A 16,867-nucleotide genomic window follows, 5' to 3' on the forward strand; every position below is an offset into this window, starting at 1 on the left:
TTAGCTTTCTTAATACCTTTCTTACCTTTACATGTGCTAATATACCTTTCTTAATACTTGCTTCTTTCTGAAATTCAACTTTCCTTTAATAATACTAGACCCCAACTTCTTTTACTTCCCATTACAATATATTCACTTCTACATCTTTAAATGTTTTATCACCCCTTCTTATGTCAACCATAATGTAATTACTTCAACCCAATTTTATAAGAAACCCAATATATTCTCACATATCACTTGCTTCCAATCTATATGTAATATAAAACAGTAACGATGGAGCTGAGGTGTCACTCCCTCCTTTTTTACTGATAAAAAATATAATATAAAATATAATATATTAACTTGAGTTATATTATTATATTTATTTATAAAAAGATTATTTTATATGTACTATATCTAAGAGTTCTACAGAATTTAAATTAATCCCTAAAATCTCTCTAATTCTCTGCATATCTATATCTAAAAGTTCTGCATAATTTAAATTAATCCCTAAAATCTCTCTAATTCTCTGCATATCTATATTCTATATAAAACAGTAACGATGGAGCTGAGGTGTCACTTCCTCCTTTTTTACTGATAAAAAATATAATATATTAACTTTAGTTATATTATTATATTTATTTATAAAAAGATTATTTTATTCGTACTATATCTAAGAGTTCTACATAATTTAAATTAATCACTAAAATCTCTCTAATTCTCTGCATATCTATATCTAAAAGTTCTACATAATTTAAATTAGTCCCTAAAATCTCTCTAATTCTCTCATATCTATATATAATATAAAACAGTAACGATGGAGCTGAGGTGTCACTTCCTCCTTTTTTACTGATAAAAAATATAATAAAAAATATAATATATTAACTTTAGTTATATTATTATATTTATTTATAAAAAGATTATTTTATCCGTACTATATCTAAGAGTTCTACAGAATTTAAATTAATCCCTAAAATCTCTCTAATTCTCTGCATATCTATATCTAAAAGTTCTACATAATTTAAATTAGTCCCTAAAATCCCTCTAATTCTCTACATATCTATATATAATATAAAACAGTAACGATGGAGCTGATGTGTCACTTCCTCCTTTTTTACTGATAAAAAATATAATATATTAACTTTAGTTATATTATTATATTTATTTATAAAAAGATTATTTTATCCGTACTATATCTAAGAGTTCTACAGAATTTAAATTAATCCCTAAAATTTCTCTAATTCTCTGCATATCTATATCTAAAAGTTCTACATAATTTAAATTAGTCCCTAAAATCCCTCTAATTCTCTACATATCTATATATAATATAAAACAGTAACGATGGAGCTGAGGTGTCACTCCCTCCTTTTTTACTGATAAAAAATATAATATAAAATATAATATATTAACTTGAGTTATATTATTATATTTATTTATAAAAAGATTATTTTATATGTACTATATCTAAGAGTTCTACATAATTTAAATTAATCCCTAAAATCTCTCTAATTTTCTGTATATCTATATCTAAAAGTTCTGCATAATTTAAATTAATCCCGAAAATCCCTCTAATTCTCTGCATATAAAACAGTAACGATGGAGCTGAGGTGTCACTTCGTCCTTTTTTACTAATAAAAAATATAATATATTAACTTTAGTTATATTATTATATTTATTTATAAAAAGATTATTTTATCCGTACTATATCTAAGAGTTCTACAGAATTTAAATTAATCTCTAAAATCTCTCTAATTCTCTGCATATCTATATCTAAAAGTTCTACATAATTTAAATTAGCCCCTAAAATCTCTCTATTTCTTTGCATATCTATATATAATATAAAACAGTAACGATGGAGTTGAGGTGTCACTTCCTCCTTTTTTATATCATTAATTGTAATTATTAATTATATTTTTGTTAATATTTATATATTAAGATGAATCCGTGCATCGCACGGATCAAAAACTAGTAATAATAATAAAAAAGTTACGCTTTTTGTAGTTTCATAATAAATTTTATATGAAATGTTTGGATTGGCTCAATATAGATAAAGGAAAAAGAAAAGGAAAAACTAGTCTATACCAAGGCTAACAAACCTCTTAACATGTACAAACATAAAATAATTTGAATGGAAATAATTTTAGTAGCACTTAAAGCTAAATTTTTTATTTTTTTTATCTACATAATTCATTTTAATTGTAATAAAATGTAATTAAAAATATCTAATCGAATTCCATTAATCAATAAGAGTGGGTAAAAATCCAATCAAATCGATAACCCAATTAGAAACTAAATTGAGAAGAATGGTTAATCGAACCGACAGTTTCAATTTGTATAAATAGATTTATTCCGTTTTCAGTTTTGATTTTAAATATAAAAAAACCGACGATTTTGATAAATTGATTGTTTATATGTATATAAAAAAAAATTAGTTCTAAAATTTGGTGCCCTACCGTAAACCACCAAGCGAACCTGACTCCGATCAAATGATTTAGGGTCATTACCTTGTGGAGCCTCTTAGAATAGTATGACTATTGATAAGAAAGCTTGGAAGGTGCCTGAGTCAGGAGCGAGTGTTGATGACTCGGTGGTGAACCATGTTGAATCTAAGGAGTATAGGCCTTGGATGATGGTCCGAAATGGAAATAGTAAATACACCCCAAGAAATTAAACAACGAAGGTTAACAATGGTGATTCTCAGCCTGATAATTCCAATAAACTAGTTAAAGTGAATCCCAGAAGCTCTCATTCATGTGCTACTATAGCTGTTACCTTTAACTCCGGGTGTTCCTATCCTAGGACAGGGCCATCTCCAGCATTTTGGAGGCCCTAGGTGCCGCATTGTGCACTTTTTTTCATATTTAAATCTAATACTATTTTAGAAATAATAAATATTAAATAGTAAAACCAATATATTATTAACTACAATTCAAGTCATATAAAAATAACATAAAGCTAAGAAATTATTATTCTTCCTGCTTTTGTATATGTAAAATCGAGTTTTCTTTTATATATTTAAAATCAAGTTTCTTCTCACCAGTCATGCGAGAAGCAAGCAGACGATAAATTATTAATTTTTGGAAATTAATCTTAGACGGCTGAACTCGAACCTAATCGCAAGATTTTACGGAAAGAAAGAGAAGAATTTATCTTCGAGATTAAAAATTGGTTGAGTCGCGTATTTATTATGAATTACATGCTTAAATCACTATTTGGACATCGATTGATCCAAGGAATCTTGTCATTTGACGCTTGATCTATCCAAAATTTTATCATTTGGCCACTGAACTGTCCCAATTGGTGAAATTTCAATCCAATTTGGATGGAAACTTAATAGAATTATTGACATATGATGATATTTTGATAATTAGACTTGATAAATTTTAGTTTAGAGATTTGTTTTCTTGTTTTAATATCATTAATTAGTTGGGTAAATCAACTTTAAAATGTACGACATGTCAAGCTCATATGTCAAAATATCACCACATATTATAAGGAAACAATTTTATCAAGACTTCATCATAATTAAGTAGAATTTCATCAATTTGAATAGTTTATGGTCCAAATGTGACCAAATAATAAATTAGTGGTCAAATATTAAAATTTTAAATAAATCAGAGTCTAAATAACATTTTATATCAAATTTTAGTTTAGAGATTTGTTTTCTTGTTTTAATCTCATTAATTAGTTGGGTAAATCAACTTTAAAACGTACGACATGTCAAGCTCATATGTCAAAATATCACCACATATTATAAGGAAACAATTTTATCAAGATTTCATCATAATTAAGTAGAATTTCATCAATTTGAATAGTTTATGGTCCAAATGTGACAAAATAATAAATTAGTGGTCAAATATTAAAATTTTAAATAAATCAGAGTCTAAATAACATTTTATACCAAATTACAAATTGTAATTCATAAGTAAATTTCATGTTGTAATTTATAAAAAAAATTTAAAAATAACTATAATAACAAAGTAATAATTTATACATTTGTGTTGTCAAAGAAAAAAAAAAATAAGAGAAAATGTGAAACAAAAAATGCTAATCCGGGGAATTGAACTTTCCAACTTTGTGAACATCTCCACTATGTCTTTAGCATTCAAGCTAGCACTACTTCATGCTATATATTTAATTCTATATACCTTTTAACCATAAATTTTTTAATAATTATCAAATTTTAAAAAAATTCCGATCGGAGGCCCTAGGCCGCCGCCTAAGCGGCCTCCCCCTAGAGCCGGCCCTGTCCTAGGAATCCTATTCTTATTTGAGGTTGGGATACATTTGAGGTTTGGTCCTCAGCTTTCTTTCAAATGGGAATTTAAGAGTTATGTTTCTTCCCATTGAAGGCTTTGTGCATATCGGAATGACTGACTGATGTTCTCTTTTCAGTAACTTCAACTTTATATTATAGATCTTGGTTACACTAACTAACCATACTAGAGTGGCTTATCTCTATGAACCTCCTCCGATCTTGAATAAACCTTAATGGTTCCAACAGCTTGATTTCATCACCCTGATTTTCAAGTATTTGGATGAACTCCAAGAGCATGCAAAGTGTCACGGTAATATTCTTTTTTAGAAAGCAGAAGCTTCTCTCTCGGTTGGAAATAAGGGTGAAATGAGGTGCTGAAATTCTGGACTTTCCAATGAGATAGAAACACCACTTTCTGCCACTCATCCGTTGTCCTTGTTAGGCTCCGGAATGATAATCAAGTTCAAGCGTTGCTTTTTTTTTATGTTGAGCAGTTAAAGATGATGGTTATACATTTTTTGAGCTTTTTTCCTAGTTTAGAGCCACTAATTAACCATGGCTCATGAGTCTCTCCCTTTCTCGAGTCAAGTGTGGAGATTCCTAATGCTTTCTTTTCTATGGATCCCTCCAAGAGCCCATGCATTTCAAGCTCTCTTTTTTTTTATCAAAAGCTTTGGGAGGTTGTGGATGTTAATGCTTATGATTGTATGCTCAACTTTTTGAATAATGGGATCTTGAGTGATAACCTTAATGATACTTTGCTTACCCTTTCTGAGGTTAATCTTACTTAATTTAGATCCATGAGCCTTTGTAATGTTCTCTATCGCTTTATAAGCAAGTGTATTGTGAATCGTTTGTAGAAGAACCTCTGGTACTTTGTTGGGACTATTCAGAGCAGCTTTGTTTCTGGCAAGTAAATTTCAGATAATATTGTTCTCTTACAATAAATCTATGAAGGGTGGTAAAGGAAGAAAGGGTAGTATGGTACTCTACCCACGAGAAGGCATATGGTAAAGTTTGTTGGGATTTCTCATAGGATATGCTTATCTATTTAGGGCACTGTAAAGATTGGATCCAGATGATTTTGGCTTGCCTCTCTTCTTTTGTTATGAATACTACGTGGAATGGGGAAAAACTTGATGGCTTTAAGCATACTCGGGTCTTCGATAATGAGATCCCTTGTCCCCCTATCTTTTTTATGTTATATGTATGGAGCACCTCAGTAACTTATGTTGGAATTGCTATAACCGATTAAACCGGTGGAAAACAAAGTTTAATCTAGAAAAATCATTTTCCCACAGATCAAACATGTAGATTAGAGTATAGGAAAACTAATTACCATTCACTGAGGTAGAGATTCACTCCCATTGATAAAGATAGAAAGATACAAAGGGCAAATTCTCTACACCATACACACAAAGACACGAGCTAGGAACACCTAGTATTCGAACCAAAACACGATCTTTGTATATATATATATAACTTATTAAATTTATCTGAATTGAATTCACATTTTAACTATTAAAACACAATCTTAATCACATAAATCTCCTGCAATGGCAACAGTTGAGGATTTGAGACAGATGATGGAGGATATGCTTCAGGGGGATGCCTTAAAGAAAGCAGTATCTGAAGCTGTTAAAACCAATAATTCCACTTCAAATTCTAATGGTGAACACTATACCTGAGACTTCGGGTCCTAAGCATAAAGGAGAGAAGCCTCAAAGGCTAGATGATAATGGCAATGAAATCATATTTTCTGATGATGAAGAGTCTGAATGAGACCGCAAGTACAACCAGTAGATGACTGAAGAGAATCCGACGAAGGTTTGGGGAGAAGGAGAAAAATCCTGCCAAGGAAGTTTGCATTGATGTAGACGCTCACTATGCAAAAGGAGTTGATACTTTTCCTGTAGGTTTCCAAATACCGAAACTACCAATCTATACTGGGAAAGGAGCACCATCTTCTCATATAAACTGCTATTCCCGTGTTATATTGGGATCAGAGCAGCCAAGAATCAGCTGATCAACCTATTCTCAACAACCCTAGCAGAAGGTGTCTTACTCTAGTACAACAACCTTCCTGAAGAGACTCATAATGACTTGAAATTACTTTGTGATGGTTTTCTAGACCATTACAAAAATCGTGCCCAGATAAAGGTCAAAATGAGTGATTTGGAGATGATCAAACAAAACCACAATGAGCCTTTTGAAGATTACTTTAACCGATGGATGGATACAAAGCTCCTTGTCAAGAATAAGCCATATAAGAAAGATATGATAGCCAATCTGATAGAAGGCGCATTACCTACTTGTCGTGATGCGATGCGATGCGATACGATACCCGGACTTTGAATCTTATGATGATGCTTACCGCATGGCTCTTCGAGTTGAAAAGTATGAGGGGTCTCGTGCCACATGATCAAGTGGATATCAAGGAAGAACCTACAATCAGGCCAATCTGACTTATAACTTAACAAATCCTACTACGACTATTGTTCCAAAAAACAAAGCTTCAATGCAGGTCAAGGTGCTCGATGTGGCAGCTGTCTCTGACAAGAAGAATGAACCAGGAAATAATTCGGGTATCAGTCGTTGGGATATTCCTCTTAGTTTATTATTCTCCAAACCGAAGAAAGTGAAACTCATCGAACCTTTGAAGCCTTATGCAAATCTCCCACATAGCACTAATCTAGGGAATTTCTACTTCTACCATCATGTTATGGGTCATCATACCAATAACTGCAAAACTCTTGAATGAGATATTTAGCGTGTGATTGATGAAGGAAAGATAGTCGATTTATCTAAGCCTAACACTACAAAGAATCATCTTTATGACTTTGGGAAATCAGTTAACATAATGTCCTAAGGGTGAACGAGAATTTTGTATTTGAGCAATTCAGGAAGGTGAATGCTAGTGTACAAGCTGTATCAGTTGAGAAAATCCAGTCAGTGTGTCCAATTGACCTAAGTTATGTCTTCTCAGACGAAGAGGGTGAGAGTAGTTCATTCAGAGTGAACCATATAACTAGGACTGATCCTATTGATTTGTGTGCATCTAGTACTCCTATTCATGTGCCTGTAGTTCCGGAAAAGGAGAAGGAAAAGGAGGATATGCTGATTGCACAACTCAAGAAAACTCCTTCACAGACCAGTGTCTGTCACCTTAGAATGAAATCACTTGAACATAGGAGTTCTTTAGTCAAGGCTCTATTTGAAATGGAGGCTCCTCCTATGGTATCAACAAATGTCCTAGGTTGCATGTTGACTTAGATGCGTACAAAGTCTACTGAAATCTCATTCTGCGATAGAGATCTCCCTGCTGAAGGAAAAAATCACAATAAGCCTTTGTATATCAGGGTTAAGATGTTAGATAAAATCATTCCTTGTGTCATGGTAGATGATGGTTCAGCACTCAATGTTTGTCCTAAGAAAATGTTTAGTTCTTTGGGCCTACCAGAAGAGAGACTAAAAGAATCACACACAGTGATTCGAGCTTATGATGATTCTAAACATCGGGTTATCGATACCTTTGAAGCTGATGTTAAGACAGGTTTTGTTGAAACTTGTATGGAATTCACTGTGCTGGACATTCCAGTCACCTTCTCACTATTACTGGGTTATCTCTGGTGTCATAAACTTGGTGGAGTACCATCTACTCTACATCACAAAGTCAAATTTCCGTTATCCAATGGAGTTGAGATTATTGAGGCAGACGACGTACCGATTCTCGCCATGATTGGGGGGGACTTTCCTTTTTATGGGAGTTTTCAAGTAGCTAGCATCTTCGACAGCAATATGCCTGCTGGGGTAGCAAATGCAATGATGAATATAAACTTCATCCCAAGTTTAGGATTGGGCAAAGAATAGCAAGGGGGTTGTCTCTTTTAACATTGAAGCTGGACAGCGTCATCGTCACGGTTTAGGGTTCAAACCCGATAATGGAAAGAAGCCTCTGAATATTAAGAGCACCAAGAAGAAGTTCATCTCATTTGTAAAGGGAGAGACTTGTGCCTATATAGGAGAAGCGGAACCTATGGTTATAGATGGAATGAAGCTTTTAGGATTTGAGATCTTCAATGACACAGTGGATTTCTCAAAAGCAATGACGTTCCTTCCAACTCTAGACTAATAGACACATCCTTTTAGATGAAGAGGAGTTCAACCCAGAAATTGAGGAAAAAGTTTCCCATGCCATGAAGAGAATGAAGTCTCAGTGAGGATTCTAATCAGGGTGTTTCCTATTGCCACATCGAAGTCACAGATGATATGGGATCTATTGTCTATGAAGAACAAGAGTCGGATGAAGGCCAAAATGCTGATGAAATTATGACTGAGGTTAAAGAGAAGTTACCTGAAGCTCCCAAGAATGCTGATGAGACTCTGCCTATTTCGAATGAGGTTCAGAAGCTGTCTGAAGACCATATGAAAGAACTCTTCAATGATATTGAAGATCTACTTCTTGAAGATGACATTATGACTAAGACATAGGATGATCTGCTTCCTATCATGGAGGAGGACTTTAATGTTAACATTTCTTATGTATTCAATTTTGACAATGATCTGTTTACCATGTTTAATGTAATGAATTCACAGTTTGCTTATTTGTGTGATGTCTTTGATACTGGTATGATACATACATTAGATCCACCTAGTGGCATATTTAGCCTTCATAACTCATCATTAATTGAAATAATCTTGGTACACAGGAAGAATCCAAAAATGTTTCTATATCGAACAACTTAACTTTTGAAGAAAGGGTTGAGATGTTTAAAACACTAAAGAAACATGTGGAGGCCTTCGCCTGGTTTTACGATGATATGCTGGGAGTTGACAGAGAAATTGCCAAGCATAGAATTCCAACTGATTCGAAGATCAAGGCTATAAAGTAAAAATTGAGACTACTTTATCTAGAATAGGCTCTTATAGTTAAGGAAGAAATTGTCAAGCAGTTTGCAGCCAAGTTCATAGAGGTGGTTCAACAATTCGACTGGCTTGCCAATATTGTACCAGTAGCAAAGAAGGATCACAGAGTCCAGGTATGTGTTGACTTTCAAGATCTGAATAAGGCATCTCTAAAAGATGACTTTCCTTTGCCACACATAGATGTCCTAATAGACAGCGCTGCCAGAGCCGCAATATACTCTTTCATGGATGGGTTTTCTGGGTATAATAAGATTATGATGAAGGTTTTAGACATGGTAAAGACATCTTTCATTATAGAATGGGGGACTGCTACCGTGTAGTGCCTTTTGGTCTGAAGAATGCCGGGGCTACTTATCAAAGTGTAGTGACAGCAATTCTACACGATATGATCCACAAAAAAGTTGAGGTCTATATCGACGATATGCTTGTTAAATCTATGACTAGAGAGGAGCACCCCGTCATTTAGATTGCTTCCTAACTCAAATTGAGAAGTATAACCTTCGTTTGAACCTAAAGAAGTGTATTTTTGGAGTTACTTCCGGAAACTGTTGGGACACATCATCAATCAGAAGGGTATATAGATAGATCCACATAAGATCAAAGCAATCACAGAAATGCCTACACCAAAGATGGAGAAAGAAGTACGATCTTTCTTAGGGTCACTTTAGTTTATCAGTAGGTTCATTTCACGCCTCACTAATGTCTGTGAACCCATCTTCAAGCTCTTAAAGAAAGAACAATTGGCCATTTGGAATGAACAATGTTAGTTGGTTTTCGATAAGATTAAGAAGTATCTTACCAACCCTCCAATATTGAAACCGCCAATGTTGGGAAAACCCTTAATTCTATATGTAGTTGTTGAAGAAACATCAGTTGGGGCAATGTGTTGAAACACAATTTTCCACAGAGTTTTTGAATGTGACAAAACTAAATTAGAACCCCAAAATAAGTAGACTAAACTTGATTTATTTACTAATCTTGTGTGTTGAGTATATTGAACCAAGTTATAGCAAATAAAAACAGAAGGTGCTTGAGAAAAATCAAAGTCTTATCATTCAGCCGGAGGACTACATTTTGTAAAGCCTGATATTCGGAAGACCATACTTGCATCCGGAGTCAGCAAGTTAGAGGAGATAAACAGCTGGCATTCTTATTCCTAAGGTTTGATCTAAAAGATAAGTGACACAGTGGGCACGTCAGATCAACGTACCTATGCCATAGCAGCAGATAGAAAATGTGGCAGAATTACACAGCCGAAGACTGAAGTTGTGGACATGTGGCAGACCTTTTCACCTACCAGAAAAAAAGGTGTCAGGAGTGGAGAAGACAACCCCTGTTCTATCAGAACTGCAACTTCAAGTTCAAACAGATCTTTTGATTCCAGCCTCCTATAAATAGAAGCTCACAAGCTTCACTTGATGGCGAGGAAATCCAAAAGCTCTCAAGCAAAATCAACCTTCAAAAGCAATATTCAAACACTCAAGCATTGTTCTTATTTTGTTCGTCCAAGGATATTGTTTAGATTTTCATTGTATTTCTTGTAAAAGGAACATCATTGTTCATAATATTTTCTATCGAAAGCCCTGTTGTTTGCTTCGGTCATAGGCAATCAATAGAAGTATAGATAAGTTGAGAAATTGTAAAGGAAGGTACTTTACAGAGGCTCTATCTATTTATAAAAGGTTTTGTGCTCTACCTCCAAAAGAGTGCTCTAGTGGATTAAAGCCCAGAAGAAGGTATTCTGGGGACTGGACATAGGCTGGAGGCTGAACAAAGATAAGTCTGCTGAGTAACTATTTTCTAATCTCTGACCTGCTGCTTCTGATCATTACATGCTATAACTAATCTTGCATAAAATCATATTGCTACTTCTGTCACGTTATTTAATTATTCAAGTAGTGCATTGTGTTCTGTCATTTAATAAGTTTACATATCAAGCCTCAAAAGGCAATAATCGTGATTAGATTTGTAAGGCTGAACTGCTCCTTTGTCTATCTTAAAGCCAGTCTCTGATCTCAATTAATGGGAAATGAGAATTTATTAAAGAGGTAAAATTACCTAATAGTTCCATTCACCCCCACTTTGGAACTAATACCATCTCACTAGGGACCAACAAGTGGTATCAGAGCCTAATAAGCTCGTTAAAAAGATAACACTATCTTAAGCGTGAGATCCCTAATGGCTACAAGCAACACAAGAGACCTCCCTGCTAATGAAACCACTCAAGTTCTTCCGGAGGGTCTATCCATTACCAGACCCTCTATGTTCTTTGGATCTAACTATACGTTCTGGAAGAACAGAATGAAAAACTTTATCCAATCACAAAGTATGCGTGCCTGGCTAGCCATAACCAGAGGTCCATATCTGTTGGAATGTTTTTTCCTCAATTAATTCACTTAACGAAGAAGGAGCATCTCCAATGGAGTATAATGAACCACTCATTATACTCCTTTAATAAACTCTATCTCATTGGAATGAGTTTAATATATTGAGCTTTTATTAACCACTCAATGTTTATTGAGCTTTTGATTATATATATATATATATATATATATATATATATATATATATGAATCATATATATATATTTATGGAAAAAGTATAAAAATAAACCTTTTGGTTACACCCATTTTCGAACAACATCCATATGGTTTAAAAGTTTGCAAAGTGGTACAATGTACTTCATTCCATTAGCAAACACATACCAAATTGACTAACGGTGTTAAAAGTCAAAGGGAAAAAAGTTAATTTGGTCCTTATATTTATTTATTTTTATAAATTAACCTCCTTATTATCTAATTATCACAAACCCCCCCCCAAAAAATCAAATACACCATCTTCTTCGTCTCTCATTAATTTTTTATTTTTCTTATTTTTTCTTTCTCTTATCTTTCTCCTCTTTGTTAATTTCTCTCTCTAAATCAATTGAATTTTGATCTCCTTCTAAATCTAATCTTTAATTACAGATATTCTTTAATTACAGAACCAGTTTACAAGCGTTATTACACAATATTCATGGAGATATAGAATTAAAAGACATCCATTTCAGTTATTCTTCTGAATATTCAGCGGATTTTTGCTCTCAATACCAAAGTGGTACCACAACAGCTTGGATGATGCTTTCTCGAACCCCTGACGAAGAGCTTGCATCTCCATTTTCAGAACCGAAATCGGATTTGTTTGCCTCGTTTGGAACGGAGCAATTGAACTCAAGCATTCCGATTGATAATCAGTTGCTTCGCATATTTTGTTGAGGAGAGGATTTCCCGCTTGGCATGGGAAGATTTTGGGAATTGGAGGTACTGAATTTGGAGATTCGGTAGGTAATAACAGAGGACCAGATGCTAAGAAAGGCAGAGATGAGGGAAAAGGAGAGATAGGTCGGCCATTAACAGGGAATGAGAGAAGAGAGGATGAGCTAAAGGATGAAGATGAAGATTTTCATGGTCTTCTTTGTAGAAAGAAATTTATGGAGAGGGAAGAGGAGGGAGGAGGAGAGATAAAGAATGCATAGTGAGTATTGTTTAGTAACGTGAATGATTATGCTGCAAAATATGATTTTTTTTTTGAAACTTCGCCATAATTAAAACATATAAATCAAGTTGCAAAATAGGATTAGTAGCAGGAAGAAGTGGATGTTGAAGTGTTTGAAGAGATGTATTAGATTTAGAAAGAAATGAAAATTCAATTGATTTTAGAGAGAGAAATCAATAAAGAGGAGAGAGAGAAGAGAGAGAAAAAAATAAAAAAATAAAGAGAGATGAAGAAGATGGTGTATTTGATTTTTATTTTTTATTTTGGGGTTTGTTTGTGATAATTAGATAATAAAGAGGTTAATTTATAAAAATAAATAAATAAAAGGACCAAATTAACTCTTTTTCCTTTGACTTTTAACACCGTTAGTCAATTTGGTATGCGTTTGCTAACGAAATGAAGTACATGATACCGCTTTGCAAACTTTTAAACCACATGGGTGTTGTTCGAAAATGGGAGTAACCACAAGGTTTATTTTTGTACTTTTTCCTATATTTATTTTTAAAATAATATGATTGGTTTAATTAATTGGTGGATTCATTATGATTGGTTTAATTAATTGGTGGATCCTTTGTGATTGGTTATAGAATTTAACCATTAGAGTTAGATAGTTTAATAAAAATGATGTTTATTAAACTGATGATGTGACATGTATATTGAGTGATTGTGAGTATACGGTATTGGAGATGATCTTAATTAATTTATATTAATGCTGGTTAAAATCAGTGTAACCACTCAATATATGAGATTAATAAGATCTTAATTCAAGTATGAAAGGTTAGCAAATTTCTGTTATCTGTGTGGCTTGTTAGGGCACAATGATAGAGTCTGTGAGATGAATTTGAGGGTTGATACAATTGGTTTGAAAAAGGAATGGGGTGAATGGCTCAAAGCACCTTTACGCAGGGGGTTTGAACCGACTATTTCCAAATGGCTAAGAGAGCCAGGTAGTAGTATCAAATTACAATCAGGGGAGACTAATGGGCCTTTGTTTAAAAATCCAAACTTCTATTCTCAGAATTCTGGAGGAGTTAAGGGTATAGGTAAACAACGTATTGAGGAGTATAAGGAGAATGAGGTGAATTTCACAAAGGAGGGGACTGATATGGATACTTCTATTAATGAGTCGGAGAATACCTGTCTGGAGTTCCAAGATGATAGAAAGCGTAGAAGATCAATGAATCAATATACAGATATCTCTAAAGGGGCAACAATTAGTGAAGGTCCAAATACTAGCAACTTTAAAGTTCAGTTTTCTGTATCAGAGGTAGAATCTTCTTTAAACAAGGATCAGTCTATCTCTTTTACTCATGATTTGGCGAGACCTGAAGTACAGGTCCGCCAATCCAAATGATTTGCTTAAGTTGGAACTGTCGGGGTCTGGAAAACCCCCGGGCAGTTCGGTCTCTTGGTGAGTTATTGAAAGCTCATAATCCCAGTTTGGTTTTTCTGATTGAAACGTTAGTTCATAAAAATAAGATTGATAATATTCGCAGACAGTTTGGCTTTGATGGTTGTTTTATGGTTGATAGTCAAGGTAGGAGTGGTGGGTTGGCTATGCTTTGGAAAAATAACAAAAATGTAGTCATCTCTGGCTATTCTGATCATCATATTGAAGTAAAAATTACTGATGATAGTCTGGGGGATTGGAAGTTAATTGGCTTCTACGGGTTTGCTGACAGAAACCTTCATGGTGAGTCCTAGGATCTTCTTGCGGCAATTGCGGCTAACATTAGCATTCCTTGGGTTGTGGTGGGTGATTTTAATTGTATCCTTAATCAGAATGAAAAGAGAGGTGGTGCTTTATACCCAGGTTATCTTATGAAAAGGTTTGCTGATGTGCTTTTGACCACGAGTCTTAGTGAATTGGTTCTTGAAGGAAGTCGTTTTACTTAGGGAAAAGTAGAGGGTCCGCTGCTTGGATTCAGGAGAAGCTTGACCGCTGTTTTGCTTCGGCTGAATGGTTTCTTTGGTTTCAGAATTACAGGCTTACGAATCTTGCTACTGGTTACTCGGATCATAATCCGATTTTGTTGGAAACTATAGGTCGCTTTTCTTCTCAAAAGGCTTATAGATTTCGGTTTGAAATGGCTTGGCTTAAGGAAGCTGATTTTGTGGAAAGAGTTAAAGAGAGCTGGGTGGGAGTTAGTAATCTGAATCTTGTTTCAAAATTGGCTGCCTGCTCTGCGTCTATGGAACAATGGGGTAGAAATTTCAGAAATCGGTTTGCAAGGAAAATAAATCAAAGCAAGGCTCTAATGGTACAATTGCGGGATAAAGAGGACAGTATTTCAATTAAGCACTTTCAAGCGGCGAGAAAACAATTGAATTACTGGCTTGAAGTGGAAGATACTTATTGGCGTCAGCGGGCTAAACAGTTCTGGCTCTCGAAAGGCGATCGAAACACGAGATATTTTCACGCCAGCGTTACTAGTAGGAAAGGGCAAACCGTATTGAGAAACTCCTTGATAGCAATAATGCAGAAATGGTGGATTCCCAGGGGATTTCCTCGGTAGTTCAGTTCTATTTTGAAGAGCTTTTCAGTTCTGCTCAGGTATCTTCTTATGACATTGTCAACTATGTTCCGAATCTGGTTTCGTCTGAAATGAATGTGAATTTGCTTGCTCCGTTTTCGCTTGAAGATTTCAGATCTGCTATTTTCCAGATGCATCCTAATAAATCTCCGGGTCCTGATGGCCTTAACCCGAGATTTTTTCAACATTTTTGGCGCTATATTGGAGAGGAGGTGTTTGAGGCGTGTGTTGGTTGGTTAACCAAAAAGGAATTTCCGGCAAATTTGAATGATACAATCATTGTTCTTATTCCAAAATGTGAGAACCCTATCCGTATGTCTGAGTTTCGACCTATTGCCATGTGTAATGTTCTATACAAACTTATTTCAAAGGTCTTGGCCAATCGATTAAAGGTCTGTCTCCCAAATTTGATTTCTGATAGTCAATCTGCATTTGTGCCTGGTAGATCTTTGATTGATAATGCGCTTATTGCTTTCGAATCATTGCATTATATGAAAAGGAAAAATAGGGGCCAGAAGGGTCATGTCGCCTTAAAGATTGATATTAGTAAAGCATATGACAGGGTAGACTGGGGTTTCCTTAAGGCTGTGATGGGTAGAATGGGTTTTAGTGATTGTTGGATTGACTGGATTATGCTCTGTGTTTCTACCGTTTCTTACTTTATTGATGTGAATGGCTCGCTTATGGGCCCGTTTCAACCTGGTAGGGGTCTGAGACAAGGGGATCCTCTTTCTCCTTACCTTTTTATTCTATGTGTTGAGGTCCTTTCACAGTTGATTCAGAAAGCGGAAGTTGAGGGTAAAATCACTGGCTGCAGAATATGCAGAGGAGCGCCTAGCGTTACTCATCTTATTTTTGCTGATGATAGCTTTTTATTTTTTGATGCAACTGTTGAGGAGTGCCATGTGATGGGAAATATTCTACAGGAGTATGCTCAAGTATCTGGTCAGGTCATTAACCTTAACAAATCAGGTATTTTTTTCAGCTCAAACGTCAAATCTGATGCTCGGGTTGTAATTTGTAACCTTCTTAATGTTGATAAGGCTCTGGATACGGGTAAATATTTGGGTTTACCTTCTTTGGTTGGAAAATCCAAATGTGAAATTTTTGAGTTCTTAAAATTGCGTTTAAGGCAAAGATTCAGTAGCTGGACGGTAAGGTTTTTATCAAATGCAGGGAAGGAAACTCTTCTTAGATCTGTTGCACAAGCTCTACCAACCTTTTGCATGAGTGTATTTCTCTTACCTCGTTCGGTTACTGATGACCTTCAAAAAATGATGAACTCGTTTTGGTGGGGTGCGAAGGAAAATGGAGCTAAAAATATTCATTGGTTCAGCTGGAAACGTTTGTGTAGTAAGAAGCAGAATGGGGGTTTGGGATTTAAAGATCTTCAAAATTTCAATATTTCTTTATTAGGCAAACAAGGTTGGAAGTTTATAAATAATCCTCAGGCGCTTGTCAGTCGGATTTTCAAAGCGAAATACTTCCCTAGGGATACGTTTCTGACATCCAAATTGGGTTCAAACCCGAGTTATGTGTGGAGGAGCATCTGGGGCTCTATTGATATGCTAAAAAAAGGCTTAAGATGGAATATTGGATCCGGAGAGATGATAAAGGTTTGGTTTGATCCTTGGCT

This window comes from Euphorbia lathyris, chromosome 4, assembly GCF_963576675.1.
Source record: "Euphorbia lathyris chromosome 4, ddEupLath1.1, whole genome shotgun sequence".
Lineage (NCBI taxonomy): Eukaryota > Viridiplantae > Streptophyta > Magnoliopsida > Malpighiales > Euphorbiaceae > Euphorbia > Euphorbia lathyris.